Genomic DNA, 20,240 nt, shown 5'->3' on the forward strand with positions numbered 1-20,240 from the left:
GTGGAAGGGGATGAGGTCATGAGGGTGGGACCCTCATGTGTGGGATGAGTGCCCTACAACAAGAGGCCAGACAGCTGGGTAGCTCCCTTTCCACCAGGAAGAGGCACCTCACGAGAACCCAACAATGCCACCCCTGATCCTGGACTTCCAATCTCCTGAAGGATGAGAAAGAAATGTTTCCTGTTTAAGCCTCTCACTGTATGGTAATTTGTTATAGCAGCCCAAATTAACTAAAACACACAGCATGAAAGCTGTCAGCATTGAATAAGTGGGTGGGCTGGTTGGTCCAAACTTTTCAAGTCCTAGCCAACTAGGGTTCTAAAAAAAGTGATTTCTGTGCTCACTTTGGCAGCACATAAACTAAAAAAAAAAAAAAAAAATGATTTCTATAATCTGAAAAAAACGAGCTGAAATTAACAAGATAAAAATTTGAATTGAACTAAAATAATAGACCAGATATAGGATGGAGTAGACATGCACATGAATGTTGGGGGTTTGTTCAGCAGACCTCCTAACACAATCTTAGAGGTAGTGTACAGTACCCAAATTGCTCAGACCACCTGAGTTCATCTTGGGATTTCACATTTTAAAAAGAACAATGGTGCCCTCGGTGGTGGCTCAGTGGTTAGAGTGCCCTGAAGGGTCTTGGGTTCACTTCCCGGTCAAGGGCACACACCTGAGTTGCTAAGGAGCACAGCAGGCCTGCTCGCTGTTACATCAAGCAGGTCCTGTAGTCTTGACTACAGTGGGGTACTTCCTTGCTTTTCACTGGAAGAAAGGGTGGACCACAGTGCTAATTGCAAACAACAGCTCCAAGAGAAAGAAAAGCACGCAGTCTTCTTCCTTGACTGCAAGGAGAGCAGTTACCATGTGCTGTTGCCATGGCATTGGGGAACTAGAGAACGAAGCATTCCAACACCAGAGGAGGAAGAGAAACCCTCTAGAGGAGAGGACAAAAGGTGACTAGAGGTTCAGTCCCTGGGAGAGCTGAAGCCCGCTGGGCGGCAGGCAGGAAGGAAAGCTTTCGTAAGTGGCAAGAGCCAGGAGTGTGGGGAAGGGGAAGAGGCCAGAGCTATTAGGGAAAAGGTATTTGCCTAATGAAATTGAAAGCACACCAAGTTCCTGAAGTACTCTATATCAGATTAAATATATTCTAAAAATATCATTTTTGCTCAAAATGTACCTTAGAGTTCAACCAGTTAACTACCACCTAATGTACATATGTCTTCCTAAGGCATGGCCCGGGAGTGAAGGCTACAGGGTTGAGTGGAAGAAACACATGCTATAAAGGTCAGGCAGAACAGGGTTCATATCCTATTTCTCCCGTTTACAACTATGGGACCTTGGATAATTAATATCCCGGCCAATCTAAGCCCCTTGCTTTTTATCTGTAAGATTAAAACACCAAGGTTAAAGAGATAACAGGCATAAGGCTGACTTGCCATTGTAAGTTAATAAATATTCATTCCCTGGCCATAAACAGTTTCAGTATCTTTAACAGGGATAATAACACTATCTACATCATAGGGATATTTTATAGATTAAAAAAAAACTTAACACAGTGTGTAGCATATAGTTTTAATAGTAACAGCACTAACTATCTTATTATGCAGGAGGCACTTTCTATGAAACTTTACATACAGTACCTGATTTTATCACTTAATATTTGTATTAGTATGAGAATATAATTTCTGCATTGCTTATAATTGCAAATATATAGAAACAACCAAACTGTGCATCGCAGTGAACTAGATAACTGAACAAAGTACCCAAGGATGTCTATGTGGCTGTCTGAGAGCATGAAAGAGCTCTGTGCATGTGTACATGGTGGAGAAGAGCTCCGGGTCATTTCTTTTAAAGATGTAGAAAAACGTGTATGATCCTTTTTTGTATCATCAGAGATGGATGGATGGTGAATGAATGAATGAATGGATGCTAAAATTTACGTGAAAAGCATTTTTTATTTGTTTGTTTATTTTTAAAGTTTCATAGTAGTTAAGAAATAGTAGTTAAGAGATAGAAGACGGTAAAAGGGGGATAAATGGTGGTGGAAAGAGACTTGGGGTGATGAACACACAATACAATATACAGATGATGTATTATAGGATTGTACACCTGAAACCTATATAATTTTATTAACCAATGTCCCCTCAATAAATTCAATTTAAAAAGTTGCAGTGGTTATACCTTACCATTTCCTGCTACTCAGCAAAATATAAAATGTCACATGCTTATGTTCACCTTTATAAGTTTTGAGGTTTTTTTTTTTCTGAAAAGGATACCAAACTACTGTTTTCTTTAATAATCCTAGGTAAATATTTTGGTGTTATCTAGGAATCTGGATGATCCTTTCAGTTTTATTTGGAAGTTCAGTACTTAGAGACTATCAATTATGAGGTCGTCAACAGTAATGCAACAGATAGGTAAATTTTCTGGGTTCAGGTGGCAACCAACCGCGCACGCTATCTCTCTCTTTCTCTCTCTCTCTAAATATCAATAAAAATGTCTAAAAGTTTATTTTAAAAGAGAAAGAGAAATTATAAAACAAAATGAAGTAAATTCAGAGTGACAGATATGGCCAATAGTATGATCACTGTGAAGGTTTCAGTTTCATGCATATGTCAAGATTCATCAAATACTATAAATGAAGTACATTCTTCGCTAATAAAAATTTTTGAAAAATGGTTCAAAAATTTTTTTAAAAAATTATATATTCCTTACCACAAATTCTTATAGAACTTTGTGGAACGTCTCTTGAGTTACTGAAATTCAGTTATGGAATATTTTTGCAATTGAACCTTGCAAATTGCATATTATACAATGACATGGGTATTCTTTTTTCACACAAGCATCAGCTAGCCTTTTTCACCTGGTCAGAGAAGACAGGTGGTGAGTGGCACTCGCAAGGCAGATGGTGGAGTTTGCAAGAGGTCAGATTAAAATGGTGTGAGGCAAACAGGAAAGGTGAGTTTGAGTTCAACATAACATTTCATGCAAATCCTGAATCCATTATATCCTAAAGGTGTCAAGCCTGTAGAGTTCTGATTACAGTTATGACCCTCACTTCCCTGTCTAAATTTAGACAAACTTTTTTTTAAAAAATGCCTTTTTGTGCCTCACTTTCCCCACCTGTGCAATGGAGTACTTGCATTACTGAATTAAATAATTAATAGGAATGTGAGTAAGTGTCATACTTTTTGGTGGTTAGAGCCACTGTGTCTCCCCTCAATTTTAAGAGTGCATGATTACTACCTTTTGAAAGGTTGCCTGTTCATCTGCAATTGAGATTTCATTTCCATGGAGGGAGGCATACCGTTCAGCAGTGTTTTGCCACTTGTCCTTGAGATGCCCTAAGAATGAACGTAAAAACAGGTCTGTGGGAAAAGTTTTCCTGCATTTGACTAGAAAGTATGATCCATACTACTTAGTGCCTTTATGGTATAAGTCTAGTAAGTAACCTACTACATTGGAAGTAAAAACTAAATTTAGGTTCTAATAAGCCTATGATCCTTAATTTGATTAATTACATGCTTTTTAATGAAGTGATTGATCACTTGCAAGCATCTGTACATACATGTATATACACATACATATTGTAATTCAAATGATGAAGTAGAAATCCTTAGGGGTCAAGTTTATTAAAGGATCAAGGAGACAACTATATTTTTGGAATTAGCATACCTATCTAATTCCAAGCATTAACTTACACTTTTTTCTACTTAGTTTTATTGGGACTGATCAGTTTGATTTTCTTGAAGTTTTTTTCTTGCAACATCGAAGATTTAAAATTTTAAGACAACTTGCTCCCAATTCCTGTTTATGTAAGATCTTTACATAAAAGTGTTTCTGTGTCATTGAGTTACCATAATTTGATGTGTATAGTTTCCAAATCCATTTTGAAATTTAATACTTATTAATAACTGAAATGTTTTGTCTTATTTGGTATGTAGTCTCACTTGTCACATCATGGCAGGCAAGATAAAATTCTGACAGCTCATTAAGCCCACGTGCAGCCAGGCAGCAGTGGGTCAGATAACCCTGCGGCTGTTAACACAAGCAAACTGGCATTTGACTAAAGCCCTGGGGCCAATTGAGTGTGTAACCACTTGTCTTAAATGAATTTCTCACAGCAGCGTGGAGGAGGCAAGACTTACGGGTCAGTTTTGAACGGTCTTACTTGCATTTGATTTTTTAAAAACCAGAGACTCAGGGAAAGTACTAAACCAAAATCTCTATTTGACTTTTTGTTTTCCATAGTTTTTACTTTGCTTTTCATAATTTTCTTTTCTTTTATTAATATGCTTTTATAAGGGGCTATGGCACTGTAACAGTGTGGTCATTGTTCAAATTGCTTAATGTTTCCCTACCACGGCCTTTTATTTCACAAGTTTCTGCAGTCTGAATTACAATTTTTTTTTACCAACTTAACCTTAAATGCTATTGAACTGCTTTACATTTATATAAGCAAAGGATTGTGAAGTGCAGAGAAAATGAACAACGTGTTTTCACAGGATCTACACTGTGAACTAAACTAAGCCTACTTTTTTATGACTTCGTTGTGATGTGTTGGTGACAAATATATAAGTAAGTATTTTCATAAAATGACCAGCAAGATATCTGTCAAGTGGTCTGTTCACTGACCAAATAAAGCACTGGTTCTTTGCAAAGACATGACCAAAGGTGTCCTGTTCAATCTGCTCCACCAGACCAGTGTGGCGGAAGAGGTAGAAACGGAAGCAGGAAAGCCCTGTCCCCAAACTCCAAGATAAGATGCACCCTCCTCTGTGTTACCAGAGAAATAAAACTGAAACAGATGAACACCAGACAAATAAATCTCTAATTCTGAAAAGGAGTAAATCCCCAAGCGTGAAACCTGTCTTCATCCATCAGACAAATCAGGTAGAGCAGCATTTCTAGGCCATTACCCTTGAGTCAACCTGGCACTTACAAAATGGCTTAACTAATTAGTCTAATCATCGCTTCTGTTCCACATGGTTGTAGCTGCCTAATTACCCAACTCAAAAATGTTCACCCAACCCCCGCATGCCAAGCCCCTCCACAGCTCTATTTCCTTAAACAATTTTTCCACAATATTCTGTGACACCACCGCATGTTAACAACAAGGACTGATGTGAGGGTATGGAAGAGACCCTAAGGTTCTGGGACATTTTAAGGAACAGAACTAAAACTTCTGATAGTCCTAAAGAAGTATGCAAATAAGAGTAGAGAAAATAATTTTGGTTTCTGAAATGCTCTTAATCATCGGTTTAAAAATCGGTAGCAAATGGAGAAATAGCAGAACAAAAAGCATGTTTTTGCCCCAGAAGGTGACGATTTGGACTGGAGCCTGGCCTCAAAATCGACTGCAAGCCTGGGTCAGGCAAACCACAGGACTGTGGCCACATTCTCCATAAACACAGCCTGCACGGTAAGGGGCGCTTGGGTTCTGTAAGCAATTTCTTTTGTCAGACTACCTTCGTTCAAGTCCTCCTGATTTAAAATTTCTCTTGCGTGGAATAAAAAGCATGCAAGAGACAGCAATGCCATGAATAAAACAAACCAAAGCAGTGGATAAGTTTGAGTAAGTAGCACTGGTGAGTGCCTCCTGAGACGGAGCTAGGCACAGTGCTTACATGTTAGAAGCACTTTCGGTAAAGGGGTTTAGTTTGCCCTAAAACCGCAGGGAGCTGTTGCTGGGCCACTGGACTGATTTCTTCTGCTTTTGGCCTCTTTTTACAGGTCCTGCAGAATGAGCTTTTGGTAAAGGAGAAAAAAAGAGACGCAAAGAAACTGAGAATCTAAGCAGCATCAAAGGTATAGAGACCATCCAAAGACGCGTATCTTCTTATCTGTGTTTTGTTTTACTTTTAATATGTAGAACAACACCAAATAAGGGGGGAAAACAGTATTTTGGGGCAGAAAAAAAATTACCTGGAAGAACAAGAATAGGATAGATGATTTAATAAGAATATCAGGGATTAGAAAATGTTACAGCTCTAGCAATAAATTATCTAGGGCAGATTTCTTTAGCTCTGAAGTCTTATCCATTTTCTATAAAGTGTAGTTCATAGTACCTTTTGGTCTTTGCAAAGAACCAAAATAATTTCTATCATTTTGAACAAATGTAAAACCAACAAGTATCCTAACAAACAGGATTTGGTTCTATTCCGTTAAGCTTCCTATCAAGACCCACCTGGGAATGGGGTTTAAGATCAACTCACCAACCTGATATATGTCCAACCAAGGGCTTATTACACGCCTGCCCCGCGCTGTGCTAGAAACCATGGTGAAGAAAGAGCAGATGATATCTAATCCTTGTTCTCAAGAAGTTTCTAATCTAAGTGGAAGGAACTAAGTAACACACAAAAGAGTCCAAGAGTACTAAATCTCAATAATGGCAACCCCATCCATTTGTGAATCAAGCCAGAAATCTGTCATTCTTCCTTTCTTTACATCCATCAATGAGCAGGTTCCGTTGAGCTACATAAAATGTGGGTCATTTATCTTTCCACCTGCCTGTTTCACACGGCCACCTTTCCTGTCCAAGAAACCTTCATCTCTCACCTCCAAGCACCTCCTGATTGAGCGCCCTGCTTCCCTTCTGCAGTGCGAACAATGGAATGGAGAGTGATCCTTTTCAGAGGCTCCCTAACCTCATCATGACTTCCCATTTTCACAGGATACAACCCAAGCACCCTACTTTAACTGGGGGTCCTGCCTCACCTGGCTTCAGCTTACCTTTCCAATTCCTTCCCTCCATTCCCCATCTCCATGACCTCAACTCCTCCTTACTCACTTGGTTAGGTCCCTGGCCTTCTTTCAGTTCTTTACATGCTAAGCTCTTGGCTGTCCCTGGCCTCTGTGCTTGCTATTCCTCTCTATGGCATATGCTTCCTCTGGCCAGCTCCCTCTCATCTGCCATGGACATCTGCTGTTTCTGCCTGCCCAGCACTCTGATAAATGAACACCTCTTTTGTTCTTTAAGTCATCTCTCTCCTATTCTTACTCCATGTAGTTAGGCTTAAATTGACAACTTCCCCTTATCCCCACCCAGGGCCATGCAATGTAGGCATGTGACCTGGGCTTTCCATGCCCTTGGCCACAGGGATAGATACATAACTCAAGCCAGGCCTATCACGGTTAAGCCCAGGGGGGTTTGCTGGAAATATAGGCATAACATGGGGCCAGATGATGGGTAATGGTACTACATATCAAGCGGAAGCTATGCCATGGCAAAAAAGGCTTGGCCACAGGATCTACTGCCTCTAATTCAGTCCTCGGAGACAACTATCTCTGGTGCATCAGGATCAAGATGACGAAGATGCAGGACAGGAGCAAAGTCACCAATCCTGGCTCAGCCAATTACTAGCTATATGATCTTGGGAAAATCAATTAACTATTGTAGTTCTCAATTTCCCCATCTGTAAAATATCAAGGTGGGACTAGATCTTTTTTAGATCTAGATCTAAAGATTTTAGTTCTGTGATTCCTCAGTCTCCTTTGAAAGGTGTCAACTTAGATAATGGCTACAACAAAGACAACCTTATGTCACTTTAAAACTGTAAATGTTTCTTTCTGACTCTATACAAGGGGGGGAAATGTGAATGTAAATGGTACTGCCTTTTCAGAGAAGAATATGGTTTTGGGGGGCCTTAAAAAGTTCATGCCTTTGACTCTCAAACTCCTCTTAAGGAAAATATTCTATGGAAATAATCAGAGAAACAAATAAAAGTTTATATAAAGTGTGTATATATCACAATGAAAAAACAGAAATATCCAACAATAGGGAATTGGTTAAATGAGTTACAGAAAAGCCCTAAGAATAAATAGTAAGAGGCCACTTAGAAAACATTTACATATAGTTTTGTTTTTTGTTTTTTAATTGATTTGAGAGACAGAGAGAGAGAGATTTTGTTGTTCCACTTATTTATTTATGCACTGATTGATTCTTGCATGTTCCCTGACCAGAGATCGAACCTGCAACTTTGGCATATCGGACACTCTAGCCAACTGAGCTATCCAGCCAGGGCTACAAACTGTTTTAATAACACAGGAAAATGTTTACAATATAATATTAAGCAAAGCAAAATAACATGTAAAACTATATACTGTATGAACACATACACACGCACGCTCAGAATTAGAGATGAAATAGAAATGCCTCAAAAAGTTAACAGTGTTTTATCTCTGAGCAGAGGGATAATAGTTAATTTTTGTTTTCTTCTTTACATATTTCTATATATCCCAATCTCTTTAATCACCCAACCTTTTCATAATAAAAAAGCTTAAAATTTAAAAAAGATTTTGTAGTTGTGAGGATTTAATAAAATTGTACATGAAAACAAACAGCACTTTAGAATGATTTCCGACTCATATGTTTCAAAATGAAATTTTAAAATTACACAATCCAAAAAAATGTTGCATGAGGCCATATCTTCACCAGAGACCTGCCATGCACCTAGCTTTTCCATGATCTAGAATTCTCTTGATGAATACAGTCACTGCTGGATCAACTGAAAATAATGCTGAAAGGTTTCATTAACACACTGGTCTTAGATTTAACTGAAGGGAGAGAAAAGCAAACTATTGCCTCCAACGACAAAATGTCCACAGGATCCTCTAACCCTCCTATTGGCCCAGATGAATTTATCAACTCAGCTAGGTGACACCTAAAGCCCTGGAAAATAAGATTCACAACTAGGCTGAAGAAACTGCAGCAAAATAAGGCACCATAAAGACAGGTTCCGCAGAGGTCCAATTCAGTTTTACACAGCACTCTCTCCTGCGATCACGTGGAGACTGGCAAGTTAAATTGGTAGTGTTTTTAACCAGACACGTCTATAGATACAATAGTGAACTAAAAGTCAGACTGAATTTCCAGGTGTTAAAATATGCAAACAAAAGACATTACTGTCTATATAATTTTATAACCCAACTAGAGGCCCGGTGCACAAAAGTTCATGTATTCAGGGAGCGGGGGGTAGAGGGGGTCCTCAGCCCAGCCTGTGCTCTCTCACAGTCTGGGACCCCTGGGAAAATCAGATGAGAGGGAGCTGGCCAAGGGAAGCATATGCCTCAGGGGATGTCCACCTGCCGGCTTAGGCCCACTCCCCAGGTGATCGTGCCTAAGCCAGGGGAGCGGGCCTAAGCTACAGTCGGACATCCTTAGCGCTGCTGAGATGGGAAAGGCTCCCGCCACCACCACTGCACTCGCATTGAGCGTCTGCCCCTCGGGTGGTCAGTGCACATCATAGAGACCAGTTGTTCCTGGTCGTTCTGCCGTTAGGGTCAATTTGCATATTGCCTTTTTATTATATAGGATGCCATCCCAATAAATTTAATAAAGGGAAAAAAAATTACAGAGTTGAATTTGTCCATAGAATCATAAGGTGCAGAGGTGCAGTATTTACTCTCTGGGAGGACAAAGATGCTGGATAACATAGTACATACATACACACACACACACACACACATACACACACACACACACACAAGTGCACTAAAACCCAAGGATGCTTTCCAGTGAACCATTTCCCTAGGAAAATGTGACCTGCAGCCCTAACCAGTTTGGCTCAGTGGATAGAGCGTTGGCCTTCGAACCGAAAGGTCCCAGGTTCGATTCTGGTCAAGGGCATGTACCTTGGTTGTGGGCACATCCTCAGTAGGAGGTGTGCAAGAGGCTGCTGATCAATGTTTCTCTCTCATTGATGTTTCTAACTCTCTATCCTTCTCCCTTCCTCTCTGTAAAAAATCAATAAAACATATTAAAAAAAAAAAAAAAAAGAAAAGAAAATGTGACCTGCAGGCAAGACCTCCTCTGCCTGCTTTAATCAATAGCCAAACCTCCAGAATTGATTCTAAACTGATAATACCTGCAAAAGGTGAAGGAGAGTTCTAGAATTTGCCAAATTGTGACACTACAAAAACAGCTAATGATATTAAAAAGGATTAATTCATTCACATTCAGAGTTCTTTCACAGTTAAGTTAGAGGTATTATTTTAAGCATTGTTTCATTGTCAGAACTTTTAAACAAAGGCATTTAAGAAATTTAGTCTAAACTAAAAATAAATTCAGGGTCTGAGTTAGTACCCCAAATCTATCATTCAAATAACTTTTATCCATTCTTAAAATTCTCTTGACTAAATAGTCATTATAATAACTATGCTTTCATTAAATGTTTACAATATACCAGGCACTGAGCTGAGCATTTAACATAGGAAATCATTTAATGTTCAAAAAGGCCTCACGAAACAGGTTTCACCCCATTTTACCAATGAGGAAACTGAAGCTCAGAGAATGAATGAATGCACTTGCTCCAAATCAGGTCACCATTGAGAGTGGGACTCGGACCCAAGTATGACAGATTCCATTGTAAAAGGAAGGATTTCCTTTATGGTAGAATTTTTTCAAGTGCTTTATACTTGTTCTATTGTTAACTTACTTATGTAACTAACAAGGATCAAACCTCTCACTGCACTAATTCCAATCCTGTGCCAATCGGTCAAAAGGTGCATCACTAAATCAAGGCAGAATACACATGTCCGAAATGCCCAAGGAATTCTTCTAAATTGTTAATAATACTAAGGAAAGGAAGTGGGGAGGGGAGGGGAGGGGAGAAGAAAAGCAGATCTCATCTTCTGCTCAAAAAAAAAATAATAAGAATATGTAACAGCTTCCCAACTCTGAGTAAAAGCCAACAACTCCACAATTGTGCTTGGAAAGCATCTGGCACATAGAAGGCCCTCAACAAATATTTGTTGAATGCATAATAAATTCTCAGAGCCACTATATTCTTTCTGCTTTAATGTGAAGATGCTTATGTTTTCAGGGAAATAAAACACTGTGGCATTAAATAAACTGAAGAAACAGAAGCTTGTCTTTAGGAAAATCACTGAGCTCCCAAGCTCAGATGTGATTTTTTTTTAAAGGACTCAAGTGTGCCCCAATTAGAACAAAATGAACTAAGACTGCTTCATAATGTTAGCTCTGGAGAATATGAAAAACTGCTGCACGTGGTTTAGTCTGTCTCTCCTACACATTAATAATTGTAATATTTTAAAAAGCAGTGGAGCTGAGTTGGATACCTGAGTACTTGTGGAACTGGGTCTTTATTTTCTCTAACTTGACAGTTTCATTTGCAAAATGAGGTTAGACTACAAGATTTCTAAGATCCTTCTTAGCTCTGACATTCTAGTATTATATCACAATCTCCAACTTAATGCACAAAAGAACTGAGATAATAATGATCTACATTACAAAAACAATGTGATTTTAGAACTCAATTAATGACAAAACCCTCAAGAACTTAAAGGTTCTTTCATTTGAACAGTTACACAATTCACCTGATGGCCAATTCCTATAATCCAAATCTTCCAAACGCAAGCATTTGATCTTAAGTATCTAAATAGAGACCTAGTCTCTGTCCAAATACATCTAAACAGAAAGTTGGCTAACTTTTTCAAACAACTCTGTGAGAAAGTACTTTCTTATTTTAAAGTAAAAATCTGCAATTCTGCAAATTTCTCTTCTCCATTCTTTGGAGAAAGACAGAATAAATGTAATCCTTTTCCATAGTCAGGTTTTTCTTCAGATCATATTTCTTATTCCAAATACTTAAAGACAACTCTTCCATCCACTAAGTCTTCTTTCCTTGGGTTAAAGATTAGTTTCTAGAATCTCTCATGACATCACATGATTTTCTTACCACTCAGCTACCTAACTGTTCTTTGATTATGAATGTCTCTCTTAAAAAGTGACACCCAGAATCAAATATAATAATTCTCACAGAATGTAACTGTTTTAGAAAATAGTAGCACTGCTTTTGGCACTTACATAAAACCAACCTTACAGTATAATTTTAACAATTAAACAAGATAATGAGTACAAAGTCTTAGCACAGTGCTAAGCATATATTACTCAATAAATGGTTGTTGCTGATGTGTTTGGTGTTAACAGCAAGTTATAATAATACTAGAGGTCCAATGCACGAAGATTCATGCAAGAATGGGCCTTCCTTCCCCTGGCTGCTGGCACCGCCATGGCGGCGTTGCAAGTGTCCCGCCCCCCTGGCCGCTCAGCGCCTGCATATGCAAATTAACCCTCCATCTTTGTTGGGTTAATTTACATACTCACTCCTGATTGGCTGGTGGGCATCACGAAGGTACAGTCAATTTGCATCTTTTTCTTTTATTAGTGTAGATTTCATTAATATTAGCACCTTATCTCCCCAATCAAGCTGTAAGCTCTAGTTCTTCATTACACTGAAGAATTCACCTTAGGGATAATTACCTGTTTTTCCCTTAAGTTAGAGTTGGGCAGAGAAATAAAGTATTGGGCTCAATTTAAATTGAAGATCCATCAGAAATCAAGATAAAGCCAATTCTAAAATTAAGGCAAATGAATTTCAAATAGGATGTGAATTATTTAAGTAATTAATGTATACTCAAGTTTCCAGGACACACAAGCAATCTATACTCTTTACCCCTTAATCATACAGTTTAAAGATGCATGGCTGAGATATGCTGGGGGAATCCATCTGGCACAGACTTTAAGAAATTAAGCTCTGGAATCAGTGCCTAGAGTTCAAATCCAAGACCCACAGTTGACCCACTGTGTGACCTGGAGCAAAATACTAAACCTCTCTGGTCTCTCTGGCTCTCCAGCTGTGAAATGTGATTTATGACAGTACCTAATGGGAGTTTGTGGAAATCAAATGAAAATAGATGTGAAGTGTGCCTGGGATAGTGCTTCTCACCTTTCAAAACTTAGTGAATTTGCAGTTATAAGTACTAACCAGAAGTTATCTAAAGAGCAAATTATCCTAAATCATTTTGCTAAAACATTATTTGAAAGTCTCAGCCACTGTTAATTTACATAGACCTTCACCTCTGTTAGCCATTGCTAAAGTCAATCAGCAGCTTATTATGTGCTTTACATATTTATAATTATCTGTTTTCCATACTTAGCCATTTGTTTTTAAGGTAGGTTTTTTAAAATGAATACAAAAATTATATTCTAATTTTAATATTTAACTAACCTCTAAATGCTATCTCTAAAGCACATAGTGTGTTTATCGTCACAGGCAATGATGAAATAAAAGTACAAACAAACTGTGCTTATTAGACCTCCAACTGCTCTGCATGTGGATCTGCACTCTCCAATCAGCAGCCACAGGGGGTTCTCTGGCCCCTGAACTATGGCAGATGTGCTGTGAATATAAAATAAATGCCGGGTTTCTAGGACTCAGTATGAAAAGAAATACAAGAGATCTCATTAACAATCTTTATACCAATTACATATTGACATGACAATATCTTGGATATATTGGGCTATAAAAATTATTTAAATTAATTTCACCTGTTTCTTTTTACTTTTTTAAAGTAGCTACTAGAAAATGGAAAACCATATATAAAACTCACGTATTTCTATTAGCACTAATAGAAATAACCCTAAAAAATGTGCCTCATGAAAATTATATTCAGGATAAGAGATATGATCTAAATTATAGCAGAAACTAAATGAAGGACTTAAATGATTTTCAGAGTTTATATATGCAATGTGGATTCATCAATTGAAACAAATGTACCACTCTCATGGGGGATGCTGATAATGAAGGAGGCTATGAATGTGTGGGGGGAGGGGGCAAGTGGGAAATCTCTGTACCTTCTCAATTTTGCTGTGAACCTAAAACTGCTCTTAAAAAATACAATCTTTAAAAGCAAGAAGTCGCCGAAACCGGTTTGGCTCAGTGGATAGAGCGTCAGCCTGAGGACTGAAAGGTCCCAGGTTCGATTCCGGTCAAGGGCATGTACCTTGGTTGCAGGCACATCCCCAATAGGGTGTGTGCAAGAGGCAGCTGATGGATGTTTCTAACTCTCTGTCCCTCTCCCTTCCTCTCTGTAAAAAAATCAATAAAATATGTTTTTTAAAAAAAAGAAAAGAAAAAAAGAAAGAAGTCATCCGTTATTGTGTGTGGATGGAGTACAACCCAGGCCCATGCATATTGGTGCAGAACTAGGGACTGCCTTGGTTGAAAAAGATGAACAGAAACTGTCCATACCAAAAAAAAAAAAAAATTCATTTTTTTAAAGCAAGGGTGGGGAATATCTAGACTGAGAGTCATATAAGGCCCACAAAACTGTTTGGTCTGGCCCTGCCAAGGCATTAGGGGTAAGTTAATTAAATGTTTGACCCAAATATAGCAGGCTAATTTTGAAGTTGATAATTTTGTATGGCCCACGAATGATGTTATAAATATCTAAATCACCACTGATTTAAAGGCTCATACAAAAGAAAACGTTTTAATTTTTGATGGAGATAGGAAGATAAAACTTTGTTGAAAATATAGACTGCATTAACAAAAATTAGGGTTTACTAGTATAATCGTTACCTCAATTATTTAGCTGTTTTAAACAAAACCAAAGTTCTTCTGAATGGGAATCATGCTATATGAAGGATCATTCCTTTTCTCCTCTTTACCGTCTTTCCTATCAGCAAACATGCCGTTATTCTCCCCATTTTAAAGCCCCTCCTGACTTCACTTTCCCTTCAGCTATGTTTCTCACCTTCCCTTTACAGTAAAAATCCTTGACATGTGTCCACATTTGATGTTTTCACTTCTCTACTCCTGTTCTCTTGAAGCCTCAACAATCCATTTTTGGTCCGCACTACTCCACCAACACTGCTGTTGCCAGGCTCACCAATGACCTCCCCATTGCTAAATCCCTAAGGAAATTCTTGACCCTTGGCTCCCAAGACACCGTACTCTTGGTTTTCCTCCTTCCTCTTTAGCTGCTTTTTCTCATTCTCCTTTCCTGGTTCCATCTCATCTCCCCAATCCTAGTGTGGAAGTAGCCCAGGTTGTTGGTCCTGAACCTCTTTTTTCCATCTACACTCACTCCTTCGTGAATTTCATCCAGTCTTTGTATTCTGACAACTCCCAAATGTTTATCTCCTCTGAAATCCAGACTAATATATACCACTGCCCACTGGACAGCTCCAAAACTGAGCTCCTGACCTTTCCCCCCAAATCAGCTTTTCCCTATAGGTGTTAGTTAATGCAATTTCATCCTCACATCTCACATTCAGTCAATCAGGAAATCTTTTCCATGCTTCCTTCATAATGTACCACTATGGTCCAAGCCATCACATTGCTCACTTAGCTCACTACAACAGCCTCCTACCTGGTTTCCCTATTTTTTGCCCTTGTCTAGTCTCATGAGACACAGTAGTAATGTGTTCTCTTAAAACATAAGCAGTATCATGTCACATCCTTATTTAAAGCTCTCCATCAGCTGCTCTGCTCACTCGATATACAAGCTAAAGCCCTTTCAATAGCCTACAAGACCAGAGGCCTACAGCGGTGGGTGCCTGCTCTCCTCCCTGCTCACTATATTCCATCACCCTGGTCATGCAGTTCCTGGAAGGCGGAAGCCTGCCTCAGCCTCAGGAATTTGCACTTGCTGTGCCCTCTTCCTGAAGCACTCTTCCCAGCACAGCCACAAGACCTCCCTTCCCCTTCTTCAGGCCTTTCATCCCATGTCACCTCAGTGAGGCCACCCTTGACCATTGTCTATAAGTGCAATTCCCCCCATTCCTAACCTCCCTCCTTTCCCATCTGCTTTATTTTCCCCCAAAGTACTTCATATACACAAACACACATACATACACAGAGTCTGTCTCACCTTGCAAGAGTAAGATTTTGTGTGTGTGTGTGTGTGTCTATTTTGTTGACCACTATGTATTCCCGGCACTTAAAATAATGCCTGGTACATTGGAGGCACTCAATAAGTATAAGTTTAATAAGCATGTGGCTAAATGAGAGAGGACAGTGACACAGAGCTGTATGTGATCTATGATATTATATCGTGCAGTGTTTTTAAAGGGTTATATTTTACCAGGGCACTTTGTATGCATATACATATTCAGATATTGCAGAAAAAAACAAAGCGGCTCCCACTTGATAATAAAATTAACATCATACAAAACCTGAATAATTATAAAGTAATAAGTCTCTAAATTCAGAGATGCTCTAAAATCACTCCAAGGTACCAGGATCTCTCAAAATCTTGGATCTTGCTTCACCAGAGCACATTGAAAAGATGGTCTCAAGTGCTGGCTTCGGCAGCACACATACTAAAATTGGAACAATAGAGAAGATTAGCATGGCCCCTGCGCAAGATGACACACATACTCATGAAGTGTTCCATATTAAAAACAAACAAACAGCCGAAACCGGTTTGGCTCAGTGGATATAGCGACGGCCTGCGCACTCAAGGGTCCCAGGTTTGATTCCGGTCAAGGGCATGTAAAAAAAAACATACACAAAAGAAAGGAAAAATGGTCTCAATATATCCACCCTACCTGAAGCAGAGAAAGTCACCAGGTTAATATTATGGACTTTGATTTCTGAAAATGATAAATTATGACACAAAGTACAGAGTACTTAAGGTTTTAATGATGTATAAAATCTAGGTGTGACCTACTTTCAGTGAACCTCTGGACTCAAGTGTGAGAGAAGAAAACATGGAGTTGTTGTTAGACTATCATAATGCATTCACTCAGTGAATAGACATTTTCATAAACCACATCTTAAAAGAACTTAAAATTATCTTCCAGGTAAAAGGAAAGCCAAGTGATTTCAAAAAACAGTTAGATGCAGAAATAAATTATTCAGGAGGGAAATAACTCGGTACACAAACAGTCGTGATACGAGGCAGATAATAGGCAAATGTAATTTAAAACAAAAATGTAGTGTCCTCATTTCTCTACTTCATAATATTAATTCTCACATGCTATTATCAGGTTTGCTTTTGTTTCTGAAGTTATACATACAATAGAAGCTCTTTCCCAATCTCCAATTAGCTGATACAGGATGCACAGTCACTCTGTAAATCATCCCAGCTGATGCCCATTATTACTCCGTGCTCACAGCCAGTAATCAAGACACTGGCAAACTCATGGACTTCTGCTCCTACCACTGAACTGACAGTTACCAAGAATCGGTGTGTTTGCTCCCAAACTGATTTGTGCCGGTTGTTTACTGCTGAAATTATGTAATTTCATTAAATATTATATAAAATAATTATATATAGGTATAATAGGAAAGAATCGTTTCCCTGAAAGCTAAGTAGAATGCTTGAGAAACAAGACATTAAATGGCCATCAGATAATTCTACCAACAATGATTTATTTTTAAATTGTGTTTACTAAATAGTGGCAAAATGCAAATTATAAGTTATTTGCCACATATAGATTCATGATGCAAACATCCCTATATACATTAAGAAATTATCATTATCCTTTTAACTTCCCTGTGAACCTTCTTGATATATAATTTTATAGATTAAAATATTGTTTTACTGAATCACAGGTATATTTATTTTAGCAGTGCTTCTAAAAAGTTGGCTTTAATTACTCTGAGCCTATTTAGTTCTTTGAAATATATAAATTGTTTTGTATATAAATAAAATAAAAATATATTTCAAGTAAATATATCTTTACTTAAGCTCCAGATTTAGAATATTGTGCTATGTTTCATTTGACTTTTTTTTTTTCCCAAACAGGACCCATTAACACAAGAGACAATCAACTGACATTCAAACAACACAAGGAAGGTAGGAAGAAATGAATCAAGAATGAAAAAATAAGATAAAATCAAAGGAATGAATAAAACAGTTCTCTAAAACCGTTACATCACATCAGGCAAACACAGCCCAAGTCTTTATCTGCTCTATCAGATACCTCTGCCAGAAACTCACAGTAACGCATTAGTCTTATCTTTTGTGCCCGAGGTTGTCATTTGCAAGAAAGCTCTGATGAAAGACACACACCTGGAGCTCTACAAGCAGCCCATGAGCTATCTGCAAAGTAGAGAGAACTCCACTTTCCCAAAACAGTAGATGCAACAAACCCCACAGTGAAGCCAACAGCAAAATATGATCAGGCCAGAAATCCTACTGACTCTGAAAATTCCACCCCATTGCAAGACAAGACTAAACGTTAGAGCGCCTGCCTTCTCTGTCCATGCATTCTCAGAAGGGTTCCTGGACTTAGCTACTAAACAGCCTGAGGTGTTTAACTCACTCACTGAACAAACATTTATTGCGCCAAAGCACCACACAAAACACAAGAATTTTCTTCTTGTCTTCCACACTGCATACCTACAGGCTATCAAAGTATAGGGAACAAGAAAGATCAGTTTTACCATTTAATAGCTGTGTGACTTTAAGAATAGAAATAATCCCCCTTCCACCCAGGTAAGCATAACCTACCACCCAGGTCACACTTACTGTTCCCTTACTAGTTGACTGTTTCCTTACTGCAGGCACTGTTCTAAGCCCTTCACAACCATTAAGCATTAGTGAGGTATTCCACTGGGTAAAGAGGCAGTTCAACAGAGACATTAAAATACCTTACCCGAGGGGCCACAGCTCGAAGGTGGCAGAGCCAGGATGCCACTCAGACTGTCAGAGTCAAGGCACACTCTAACCCAGTGATGGGCAACCTTTTGAGCTTGGTGTGTCAAACTTCGCCAAAAAACTGAGCATAACTCAGGTAGTGTGTCACTTTGAGGAAAAAACATTATTTCGCAAATGTTTCATCCTCGGCATGCGGCCACCTCAGCAGCCGCGTGTCATTAGAAATGAATGGCTACGCATGTCAGTGCTGACACGCGTGTCATAGGTTCGCCATCACTACTCTAACCACAACACTGCACTGCTGCTCCTTGGTGACAGAGTATCCTTTAAGACAGGGGTGGGGAACCTTTTTCCTGCCAAGGGCCATTTGGATAGTTATAGTATCATTTGAGGGCCATACAAAATTATCAACTTAAAAATTAGCCTGCTATATTTGGTCACACATTTAATTAACTCACCCCTAATGCCGTGGCAGGGCCAGACCAAATGATTTCTCGGGCCGCCAAACGTTTCCCAGCCCTCCTTTAAGAGGACAGGCAACTGAGTCTCCCTTCCCGGTTAAAATGAGCTGGCCCGACCTCACATTTATCAAATTCTTTAGGAGGCCATGAAAAACAACCCAAAACAAGGAAGTGTAAGGGTTATATAAAATGCCATCTATTTTGTTTTCCATGCCTTCTTCTCCCCATAGGCTTTCATGGAGATGTTTGTGGCTATGGGAGGCCTCCAAGGATTCAATAATGATGAAAACAAAACAAAAACCATGAACAGGGAGGAAAAGAGGAGGGAGGAATACTCTCAAGAGTGTGCTGGCAACCTTATGACTTAAAAATGTTTGTGAATCTGGTTTAAAATATTTTTAATTTTTATTTTTCAAATACAGTTTACTTTAAATAATATTTTGTATTGGTTTCAGATGTACAGCATAGTGGTTAGATATTTATATAACTTATGAAGTAATCCCCTGATAAGTCTAATACTCAGTTGGCACCACATATTTCCTATGCCAGTGGTCGGCAAACTCATTAGTCAACAGAGCCAAATATCAACAGTACGATTGAAATTTCTTTTGAGAGCCAAAAACCGACTTCTGCGCATGGGCCACGAAGTTTCAATCGCACTGTACATGCGCGCCCGCACGTGGTATTTTGTGGAAGAGCCACACACAAGGGGCCAAAGAGCCGCATGTGGCTCGCGAGCCGCAGTTTGCCGACCACTGTCCTATGCTATACTTTATATCCCCGTGACTATTTTGTAACTACAAATTTGTACTTCTTAATCCCTTCACCTCTTTCTCCCTGAACACGCCCCATCTCGTCCGGTTTAAATTTCTGTAGTAGAACCATCTCTACTACAGGAGGGGAGGGGAAGAGCATTTGGGTTGCCTTGGATCAAGATCAGTAAGTAGCTGCTGTAAGCAAAGTAGCCAGGCTGGCTGGGTAGGCTCTTTGTAATCACCCTCAGTGAGGGATGCTTGTCACCTGGAAACCACTCCCACTAAAGAGGCCTAATTAAGTTCTAGGGGCAACCATTAAAAGGTCATTATTATCACCAGTTTAGATCAGTTTCTCAGGTGATCTCAATCACCTGGGGGTGATTATGAAAAGTGCCACCTCAGAGCTACTGAACCTGAACCTGAACCTTCAGGTGGCCCTAGAAATCTAAATTTCTAGGGCTGATCCTTGAGATAGACAAGTTTGGGAAACACTATTTAGACCATAAGTTATGGGACCTAAAAGGATCACGAGGTGTCTTCTAGGTGGGTGTCCTCTCCCTTTTAAACAGTTCTAATTCAGGAGGAAAGCACTATTTTCTATGCA

At 39.0% G+C, this 20,240-nt stretch overlaps 1 long non-coding RNA gene and 1 other non-coding gene across 4 annotated transcripts; both read left to right on the top strand.

Moving 5' to 3' along the window:
• Nucleotides 1-904: 904 nt before the first annotated feature.
• Nucleotides 905-19,200, top strand: LOC114232362 (uncharacterized). 3 transcript variants are annotated; one of them, XR_003618410.2, is made up of 4 exons: nucleotides 905-959; nucleotides 5,740-5,814; nucleotides 17,566-17,616; nucleotides 19,112-19,200. It is a non-coding gene; the product is annotated as an uncharacterized LOC114232362 (long non-coding RNA). The 3 variants fall into 3 exon arrangements; XR_008556770.1 differs by having other exon boundaries at nucleotides 937-1,026; XR_008556771.1 differs by lacking the exon at nucleotides 905-959 and adding an exon at nucleotides 5,382-5,428.
• Nucleotides 16,112-16,215, top strand: LOC114232406 (U6 spliceosomal RNA). The gene has a single exon (XR_003618463.1). It is a non-coding gene; the product is annotated as a U6 spliceosomal RNA (small nuclear RNA).
• Nucleotides 19,201-20,240: the final 1,040 nt, after the last annotated feature.

Source organism: Eptesicus fuscus, chromosome 8 (genome assembly GCF_027574615.1).
Source record: "Eptesicus fuscus isolate TK198812 chromosome 8, DD_ASM_mEF_20220401, whole genome shotgun sequence".
Classification (NCBI taxonomy): Eukaryota; Metazoa; Chordata; class Mammalia; order Chiroptera; family Vespertilionidae; genus Eptesicus; species Eptesicus fuscus.